At 37.9% G+C, this 11,335-nt stretch overlaps 1 non-coding gene across 1 annotated transcript; it reads right to left on the reverse strand.

Annotated features, from left to right (window-relative positions):
• Positions 1 to 10,040: 10,040 nt before the first annotated feature.
• On the reverse strand, positions 10,041 to 10,146 carry LOC140853053 (small nucleolar RNA R71). Its single transcript, XR_012136131.1, has one exon. It is a non-coding gene; the product is annotated as a small nucleolar RNA R71 (small nucleolar RNA).
• Between the last annotated feature and the right edge of the window lie 1,189 nt (positions 10,147 to 11,335).

Genomic DNA, 11,335 nt, shown 5'->3' on the forward strand with positions numbered 1-11,335 from the left:
CCTAATTGGATCACACAAACAAGGGTTAGGGTCTGGATGTCATCAATTGGGCTACCTCAATTGATTTGGATAAGATCCAATTAGGTTCAAGAAAATCATGCTAGTACTCGATTGAGCCTAACTTTCTCCTCATGTAATCTTTTCTGTCTCTACTGAGCCAAATGTGATCTGGCTCATCCAGAGAACCTTGAGAAGGTTTCTCTTAGTCTAATTAAAGCTTGTCCAGCTTAGAAAAGGTTTGTCTTAATTCATGAGATAAATTTAAGACAACACCTAGTAATTTTTAGCACCTGCCAATTTCATTTTAGGACATCTGTCAAAAGTTGACATATGGGTCTTAAACTGAAGAGGATTCATCAGAGGACTTTTGTGGAGTATCCACATGTTCAAACCATTTCAAATTGAGTGCCATAATCAGATTATGGTGTGAGCTCAATTGGATTTAAGTGGGCACCCCAAATGGATAAGAACCAAAGAGTCCTGATAAACTTGGACTCTTTGGCGCCACCTTATTTGTGCTTATCCAATGTTGGTGCCAACATAGGAGAGAGCATGGAGATTCTTATCTGATGTGATAAAATGACATCACTCCACCAATCAAAATTTTTTCAAAATTTATTAAAATTTTCTGATTGGTCGAATGATGTGGCACTGCGCAGCATATAGGATCTATATAAACCCTGCTGCACCTAGGGTTTCAAGATAGAACTTATTTTATGCAAAAAACCCATTAGTTGCCACCCCCTCCCCTATTCTCCATATCCTCCCTGCTCTCCTTTCTCCCCTCTTCACATCCAAGAAGTTAGACGTTCATCTGGCAAAGGTACAAGGCATGGTGATGCCTGGAACAGAAGGCTGCAGGACATCTTCGACAGGCTACTGCTCCAACTTTAAGAGTTCTAAAGTACTTCCAAATCAGATATTGATTTGATTTTTGGAGCATAAAATTGTGAGGAGAAGGCATTCTAGATCCTACCTGAGTAAATACTGGTAGAGGCCAGGCACTTGCGTGGCTACATCAGAACCTTAGGCAGTGCTGCGATCATCTACAGGGTAATTAGATTACCCTTGAGGTATGTCTATATTTCTCATATTTTTAGATTTAATTTTAGATTTTAAATATCAGATAATAAAATTAGATCTAATAGATATTAGATCTAAAATAGCATAGGATAAAGATTTTAATTTATTCTACCTCAGATTTGGTGAAATCTGGAAGATCCTACACAGGAAAAAGGCAGATTTTCTTTTCAAGTGGTATCAAAGCCAAGTTGTTGGCTCTATTTCAGATCTATTTTAGATTTGATTTTAATTTATCTAATATTAAATGATTTTAGATGTCACATCAGCTGTGATAGGATCTAAAATCAAAATATTTAAAATTAAATCTAAGAAGATCTAACATGCATGAGATGCATAACTAGACTAGGATTAATTGAATCCATGAATAGTCTTAAGTTTTATATTTTAATAAGATTAAAATATAAATTAAATATAATTTATTTTTTATTTTTTTTAATATTATAATTGTTATAATTAGATCAAAAAATAGAAAATAAAATTTTAATTATTTCATAAAATTGATCTGTTGCATGCCTAGACTAGTTGTAGAATTGTTCTAGTAACTTGTCTGGAATAGTTTTTATTTTGAATAATTTAATTTAAATTTTATTTTTTAGATATTATACATAATGTATCAGATCTGAAAGCATGTTAATTAGATTGATTTTTGATACATGAGATGTATGCAAAGCATGTATTAGTTAGATCTTAAATTGTATATGTGATATGTTAATTTAGATCTAACTAGTTTTGTAGTTAAATTTATATTTTTGATTAAGGTGTTTCTCATGGCCGTCCAGTCATAAAAATAAAATAAGATTTTAAGACCCTCTCTTCCCATTCAATGGGGTATTCATATGATGTGTAGGGGTGCCGCGCGTTCATCCTTAATCAGAAATCAAAACTTATTTTTCTGCAAAATCCTAGATCCTAAAATCTTAGAATTTATTTTACATGCGATCGACTGGTTTTTAATTGGGAGCTACTCGACTTGAATGCATTCTTGTCGAGTTAATGGCATATCCCTCCCGCTGGTCTCACTTACCTAGCCATATGTGTCGATCCAGTTCTGATTTGAGGTGGCTAATAATTCGAGCTGACCCATGTCACTAGGTTAGTCATAATTGTTATGACTATGTCAAGTCAAGTTTAAAGAGACCTAAATCAAATCTTTCTAAGAAAATATTAAGTCTAGGTCTTCCACCATTATGGATGTGCGGGCCCTTCCCGGGGTTGATTATTTTTGGCTGGTTACAGTGGCTCAGTTGCACCGGGAAGATGCAACCATGTCCATTAGGCATTGGATGCTACGGATTAGAGGATGGGTTGGGCTCAATATTTCGGATACGGTGAGAGACCCAATCAGGAATCTAGTTCGTACAAATGGTGGGTTTGGCTTAACTAAGAATTGAAGCAATATCTTGGATACGGTGAGCTTCATGAATTAGAGACCATGTTTTGGGTGCACCATGATTAGAGAATCATTGGACAAGAGTTGTCCACTCATCGGTTGACCCATCACCAATAACTGTTAGGTGAGGTGATGAGCCAGTCGGTGAGACTGCACCACCCACTAAAAATCACTAATCACGGAGATTTTCACATATCTACCAAGAGAGTGTAGGGATCTGAGAAAATAGTGGGAGCCTAATTTATTTAAAAATAAAAATTCTAAACAAATTAGTTGAGTCTGATTATAAAATCTAACTAAAAACTTTTGACTCTCTACAGAAAATATATCTCCCTCAAACCCCCTGACCAAAATTCTAGACACTCATAGACTGACTGGACTAAATTTTAAGGACTGGTTGAGGAACTATAGAATTGTTCTGGGTTTCAAAAATTGACTCATGTCTTGGACCAGGACCCACCTGCGATGCCAGCACGTCCGACTGCTGAACAGAGAACATCTCTGCAAAAGTGGATGGATGATGATAACAAAGCCAGGTACTACATGTTGGGTGCAATGTCAGACGATTTACAGTGCCAACATGAAAATATTTTGACTACCCGCCAAATGTTGGCTCACCTACAAGAGTTGTTTGGTGAATAGAGTCGCACGACCAAGTATCAAGTTTGTCAAAGACTTTTTAAGGCCAAGATGTATGATGGGCAGTCAATCCAAGATCATTGTTGGACAATGATCGAGGAGCTTGAGAAGCTCGGTATCATCTTAGACAAGAATTTTCAGATTGATGTGATCCTTCAGTCCTTGTCCGATGCATATGGTCAGTTCATCATGAACTTTCATATGCATAAGATGCAATGTACCTTGGCCGAGTTAATGAATATGCTAGTTACGGCTGAGCTTTCAATGAAAGGTTCAAAAGGTTCAGTTCTTACTATGGAGCGGACTTCTTCCAAGAGAAAGTCTTTTGGAAAGAAAAAGAAGTCCATGAAGAAGTAGAAGGTGGATAGCAAGAACAAGAAGACAGGATCGAAGAAGAAGGCTTCTGAAAAGGAAAAGTGTTTTCACTGTCAGTCAGAAGGCCTTTGGAAGCGAAACTATCCTCAGTACCTGGCCATCCTGAAGAACAAGAAGGATGGTCCTTCTGGAGGTATGCTCATTATCGAATCTAATCTTATGGTTTCTTTTGCATCCAGTTGGGTGCTTGACTCTGGTTCTAGTGCTCATTTGTGCACTTCTATGTAGGATCTTGGGGAGAGCAGGAGGCTGAGGGATGGGGAGATGATCCTACATGTCGGAAATGGAGTAAGAGTTGCTGCTGTGGCCGTAGGAACCTACCCTCTGCGATTACCGTTAGGATTAGATTTAGTTTTAAGAGACTGTTATTATGTGCCTACAGCAAGCAGGAATTTAATTTCTGTTTCATGTTTAGCACAAGAAGGCTATGTGATTAGCTTTCATAAGGACCATTGTAACATATTTTATGAAAATAATAAAGTTGCAAATGGTTTTATTATTAATGGTCTCTATCAGTTACATGTTGATGTATCTGTTTTTAATATTGAGCAAAATGTGAATGCCATAGGATCTAAAGATAGTCTTAATGATAAGTATCTGTGGCACCTAAAGCTAGGTCATATAGTGGAAGACAGGTTTAACAAATTGGAGAAATTCAGGCTACTGAGTCCATTGACTTTCGAGTCATATCCAGTTTGTGGGACATGGGGAAAGGGCCACAGACCTACTTGCCCTAGTACATACGGATGTGTGCGGCCTATTTGATGTACCGGCTAAAGGCAACTTTGTCTACTTCATTACTTTTACCGATGATATGTCTAGGTATGGGTATGTGGTTCTTATGAAACACAAGTCTGAAACCTTTGAAAGGTTCAAAGAATTCAGACATGAGGTAGAAAAACAAACAGAAAAGCCCATTAAGATTCTTCGATCAGATCGAGGAGGTGAATACCTTAGTCAAAAATTTCTAGACTATCTTAAGGACAATGGTATAGTCTCTCAATGGACTCCACCTGGAACACCTCAACTCAACGGGATTTCAGAATAGAGAAATCGGACCCTATTAGATATGGTCCATTCCATGATGAGCTTCACAGACCTCCCAAAATTTTTTTGGGGATATTGTCTCATGACAGCAATTTATGTATTGAGTAGGGTTTCCTCTAAAACCGTTCCTACCACACCGTATGAGATATGACATGGTAAGAAGCCAAGTCTGAATCATCTCAGAATTTGGGGTTGTCCGGCTCATGTCAAGAGACAGTAGACGGATAAGTTAGAGTTCAGATCTTTTAGAGCTCGGTTCATAGGATATCCTAAAGAGTCATTAGGATATTATTTTTATATTCTGAAAGATCACAATGTGATTGTGAGTTGAAATGCTATTTTTCTTGAAAAATAGTTTATTCAAGATGGTGGCATCGGAAGAATAATTAAGCTCAAGGAGAATGTCTCCCAAGAGCAACGAGCTAAAGAACCTGAAGAACCTAATCAATCAGAACCAGTCCTAACACAACCTCTTCCACCTCATAGATCGACTAAGATTTTCCATCCTCCTGAAAGGTACTAAGGTACCATACAAGAGGATGTAGAAAAAATATTTTTCACGAGAAATGGGGTTCATGGTGATGATCCCAAGACCTATGACGAGGCGATATCAGATATCGACTTCGAAAAATGGTTAGAGGCAATGAGATCAGAAATTGACTCGATGCACTCAAACCAAGTCTGGACCTTGGTAGATCCACCTGAACTTATTATACCTATTAGGTGTAAATGGATCTTCAAGAGAAAGATAGGTGCAGATGAGAATGTGGAGACATTCAAGGCTAGGCTCGTAGTGAAAGGTTATAGTCAGCGTGAAGGCATTGACCATCAGGATACCTTCTCGCCCGTAGCCATGCAAAAATCTATCCGCACATTGCTTGCTATTGTAGCCTATTTCGATTATGAAATATGGCAGATGGATGTGAAAACGGCGTTCTTAAATGGATATCTTGAGGAAGATATCTATATGGAACAGTCGCTTGGTTTCACATCCAGTGATGATGATCATAAGGTCTGCAAACTGCAAAGATCCATTTATGTACTTAAGCAAGCATCTCGAAGTTGGAATACTCGTTTCAATGATATGATCAAAATATTTGGTTTCATCAAGAACGAGGAGGAACTATGTGTGTTCAAAAAGGTCAGTGGGAGCGCAGTTGTCTTCCTCGTATTGTACATGGATGACATCCTCCTAATTGGAAATGACATTCCCTTATTGACCTTAGTCAAAGTATGGTTGTCTAAGGAGTTCTCTATGAAAGATCTAGGAGAGGCATTCTTTATACTGGGTATTAAGGTCTATAGAGATAGACCAAATAGGATGCTGGGACTTTCACAGAAGATGTATATAGAGGAGGTGCTAAAAAGGTTTAGCATGGATAACTCCAAAAGAGGTTTATTGCCTTTTAGACATGGAATTCATCTCTCCAAGAAGATGTGCCCTAGCACACCTGAGGAGATTGAACGCATGAGCAAGATCCCTTATGCTTCGGCAATAGGGAGCCTCATGTATGCCATACTATATACACGACCTGATATAGCCCATGCTGTGAGTGCCACAAGCATATATCAATCGAATCCAGACGAAGAGCACTGGACTTCTGTGAAATATATCCTTAAGTATTTGAGAAGGATTAAGGATATGTTTCTAGTCTTTGGGAATGGAGAACTCCAGATTCAAATATTTACAGACTCAGACTTTATGTCTGATGATATAGATGATTGAAAGTCGACATCTGGGAGTCTGTTCATTTGCAATGATGGTACAGTTAGCTGGAAGAGTTCCAAGCAAATGGTAATTGTAGATTCCATCATGGAGGCAGAGTATATTGCCACATCGAAAGCTGTAAAGGAGGCATTCTGATACAAGAAGTTTGTCGTAGAACTTGGAGTGATGTCATCGGATGCCATCCCTCTTTACTGCGATAATAATGGCGCCATAGCCCTAGCTAAGGAGCCAAGGTCTCACCAGAAGTTCAAGCACATCGAGCGACGATTCCATCTGATTCGTGATTATCTCAAAAAAGGTTATGTCGAGGTCAAGAGAGTCGACTTCACAGACAATGTGGCAGATCCGCTGACTAAGCCATTAGGCCAACAGAAGATCAAAGCCCACCTTGAGAAGATGGGACTTAGATATGTAGCCAATTGATATTAGATCAAGTGAGAGTTTGTTAGATGTGTGCCCTAGATGCCAGATCGGCTGACACATTCTTGTACAAATCTAAGGGCAAATTTATATTTTTGACTATAAAAGAATAAAAGGGTTATTCTTCTATCACATTATGTACATTGTGTCTGTGATACATCCTTTGAGTTAGTGAGAATGTAAATTCATATTTTAAAGAGTTGAAAATTTAAGGCATGAATTTACATAACTAACTCATAAACTGCTCCTGACTATAAGATCATCACGAGGATGGTGATCGATCTGGAAGGTTGGTGTACGATCGCTTCTTTAGAGTAGATGAGTCTTGAGTCTATGGTGTGGAGACACCGGAGTGAGAGTACAGGTATTTATTGAGAACAAGAGTACTGAGCATGACCACCTCGAGCAGTCATAAGAAAGTCTACCTTCTCGTCGATGACTAGCTCGATGCTGTAGTTGTGTGTTGATAAACACTTAATTTAAGTATTTTAAATTAAGAAATTATATTTAATTTATCTTATTTATTAAGAATTTGATGTTTCTTTCGATGTTTTACAGGAAAGGTGATCGCTGATACAAAGAGTCCGATTCATAGATCAAAAAGATTCAAGTTTGAAGAAAATTGGACTTAAAATAAAATTAAAATAAAAGAAAGACACATCTGGTATTATAGAAAATGAAGATACTATGCAAGGAATCTAAAAAGGATATAGAAGTCATTATTAATGAACTTTTGTATCCTTTTGGAATATACAAAAAAAGGTTCACGTGAATAAATGCTGGGCGCATGAAGTCTGGCGCGCGTGATATGAATTCAAAAGAAAAAATATGGCGCGCGTGAATTCAAAAGAAGAACCAGGCGCGCGTGAACGCGCGTGAACACGCGGGAAGCTGGCGCACGGACGCGGGGCGCGGACGCAGGACGCGGCGCGGACGCGGGGACGGACGCGGGATGCGGCACGGACGCGGGCAGGCGCGCACCGCAGACACAGTGGCGAGCAAATTAAAGAAAAAATTTTTATTTGGAAATATTTCAAGTGGAAAGATTTGTATTTTTTTTTTAGTCCCACATCGGAAAACCATGTAAAACTCCTCCCCCCTAATATCTATAAAAAGGCTTTTGTACTCCCATTAGAGGGGGGAGCCCAGAAATTCTTCTAAAGCCTTGCATAGAGGAATAGAAAGGGACTACTTCATGAGCAGCTAGGCTAGCGGTCTCGGTAGTGGAGAAGAAATTTTGTAACGACACAGAGATGGTTTATTGTTCTAAACTTTCCTGTATTTCTTTATATGCAATAAAGATTATGCTTTTTATTTAAATTGTCATGAGTTCTTTATTTGCTCCCTATCATATGCTTTTATCTATGCTTTCTTGTTAGATTAATATTAGGAACAACTTTTACTTTCCGGAGACGCGTCGTGATCTACGGATACGGGGCGTGCCGAGGAAAGAAGAGTTGGTTACCTAGTATTTTTCGGAGACGCGCCGTGATCTACGGGTACGGAGCGTGCCGAGGAAAGACAGGTATTTTTCCTAAGATTAATCACATCTATTTAGTTAAAAAAGAGATACAACTCTGCTAGTACAAATTAATTCAAAACTTCCGAGCTCTTTTTACTTTTTAATTACCTCAATTTTATGATAATTTATTTTCTAAATCAAAAACAACGCTTCTTTCTTTTATCTTGCAATCTCAACTTAGCCCAAGGTCCCTGAGGATACGATCTCGACTCATCCTACCTACGTAGTGAGTAGAGTTATTTTTGGTGTTATCAACGACTACGCATCAAATTTTGGCGCCGTTGCCGGGGATCTTGGCACGGTTGAATTAAAAAAAAAAATTTTTTGAAAAAAAAAAATTTTTTTTTTAAATTAAAAAAAAAAAAATACTTTTCAGTTTTTATTTCTCGTTTTAAATTTTTTTTTTTTTTCGTGCTTTCTAGCTAGATAATCTTATTTGCATAATTACATAATTACCTTGCATAACTAATTTAATACTTTTTAATCTTAGAAATTTTTCTGCTTAGAATAATTTGCTACTTTTTATAGCCTAGTGATTTATTGCTTTTTAGACTTAATCACTTAAATTTATTTTCTTGCAAAACTAAAAAAAAAATTAAAAAAAAATAAAATAAAAAAATATATAAAAAAAAGATAAAACTAAAAAAAAAAGCCACTGACATTTCATAACACTTAACTAAAATAGCGTAACCTCAAATATAAAAATTTTTAACTTGATTGGACACCTTGTTTATTTGCATTGCATCTCCATAATTAATCTTAAGGGCAATAACCCATTAACCAGATAAGGTGGGGATTTGATCACCCTTCCTTGGCCCACAAATCACTCCCTTGCATTTGCATAACCTAGACTTTAATTTAAAATCAATTAGACATCAGCCCTAGGAATTTCGAGCTCAATAGGATAAGAAAGCTCTAGAGTTGAACCGAGTGCGGATTGGTTAATTGCTCGGTGTCTAAGGCAAGTGGTTAAAGAAAGTGGTTTTCAATTGGTTCCGTTGACTGACCTGGCCAACTTAGTTGGTGTCTAAGGAAAGCAACGAGCAGGGAACCTCCCACATCTTACGCTTACCTGGCCGAGTCAGTTAGTCAATCTTGAGCTTGGAGTGCTCAAAAGCAATCTTGAAAGTTAGGAGCTGTCTAGATCTAAGTTAACCTTAGGATAGAGAGTCTATGATTGTTTAAGTTGATTGTAATTAACATCTAAACATTAATTAATTTCTCCCTTTTCATAGATTTAAGGTTCTTAGGTTCTTCTCTTTAGATTTTCTTCATTCTTTTCTCACTTTATTATAAAAATATATATTTTAAAAAAAAAAAAAAAAATTCTGTGTGTGCTCTACAGTATAATTGTAAGGTGTATGCTTGGCCGTAGATCGTTACGACCAGAAATCCAACCTTTTGATCCAGAAATAGAAAGAACCTTTAGAGCCTACAGACATAAAAAGATGGACCGAAATCAGGAGAATGATCCACCCAAGCAATTGAAGGAGTACTTTACTCCTTCCACATATACCTACTCTCCTTGTATTCAAGTACCCCCTGTGGAGGCCACTCAATATGAAATTAAGTCCAGTATCATCCAAATGTTACCTTCATTTTATGGACTTAGTAATGAAGACCCTTATAAACATCTTGAAGAATTTCTTGAAATATGCTCAACTGTCAAAATTCACAACTTCTCCGATGATGCTCTTAGGTTGAAATTATTCCCTTTTTCACTTAAGGACAAAGCCAAATACTGGCTACATACTTTGGATTCCATGACTATATCAACCTGGGACCAGCTGCAAGGAGAGTTTCTCAAGAAATATTTTCCCATAGGAAAAACTAATCAAATAAGGAAAGCCATAACTAGTTTTTCCTAATTAGATGGAGAAATATTTCATGAAACATGGGAGAGATTAAAAGACCTTATTAGAAAATGTCCCCACCATGCTGTACCCAAGTGGCAGTTAATCCAATGTTTTTATGATGGGCTCTCTGAAAGACATCGACAAATGGTCGATGCATCATGCGGTGGGACATTTATGCTAAAAAGTGAGGATGAGGCATGGCAACTGTTTGAAATTTTAAGTAAAAATTCATTACATCATATGTCTGCCTCCATTAGAGATAAACCCATGTTAAACTCAAAAAGAGGTGGAATATATGAAGTAGGAAATGCCATAGATATTCATCAAAAGGTAGATGAACTATCCCAAAAATTAGATCGTCTTCTAAACACTGGACAATCTCCGATTCCACCTAATCCAATCCAAGAAGTTTGTGCATTGTGTGCAAGTCCAAACCATTTTGTTAGTGAATGCCCAGCCGCACCCCAATTTCCTGAGTTTGTGCACGAGCAGGTTCAGCAAGTCCAACAAGCTCGCAGACCAGGAAACGATCCATATTCGAACACTTATAACCCCGGCTGGAGAAATCATCCAAATTTTTCCTGGAGACCACAACCAGTGGTTGGTCCTGCCACATCTCGACCTCAATATCAGGATCCAACATATAGGCATGGATCATACCATCAATTCCAAAATGTTCCTCAACCGTCTACTACTGGTCACAGCTCAGCTTTTGAGGAAAAAGTCCTGAAAGCACTAGAAAGATTAGAAGTCAACACTCAGACCCTTAACTCCCACACACAATCCATTGCTAAGCTAGAGATCCAAATAGGTCAACTAGCAACTGCATTCAGTAGGAGGGAAGGAGGAAAATTACCTAGCCAACCAGAGAGCAACCCAAGAGGGCAATTTGTGATTGAGAGTTCTAATACCCCAGAAGCTTTTTCTGAACATGCCAAATCAATCATGACTCTGAGAAGTGGGAAGGTCATTGAACACATAGCAAAACCAAAGAGACTGACCCTAAATCTCTAACCGAATCCAAATCACCCAAGAACAAGGAGGACCTGAAAATAGAGAAGGAACCAACTGCACCGGAATCATCTTACTTGCCTAAAGCCCCATTTTCGGATGCCCTGAAGCCCCTATTCCTGCAGATAAGAAGGGAGGAAAACTCGATGAGATGTTGGAATTGTTTAAGCAAGTCCAAATTAATCTTCCCCTTCTAGATGCAATCAAACAGGTCCCTGCTTATGCCAAATTTTTGAAGGATTTGTGTACCCAAAAACGTAAAT

This window comes from Elaeis guineensis, chromosome 12 (assembly GCF_000442705.2).
Source record: "Elaeis guineensis isolate ETL-2024a chromosome 12, EG11, whole genome shotgun sequence".
NCBI lineage: Eukaryota > Viridiplantae > Streptophyta > Magnoliopsida > Arecales > Arecaceae > Elaeis > Elaeis guineensis.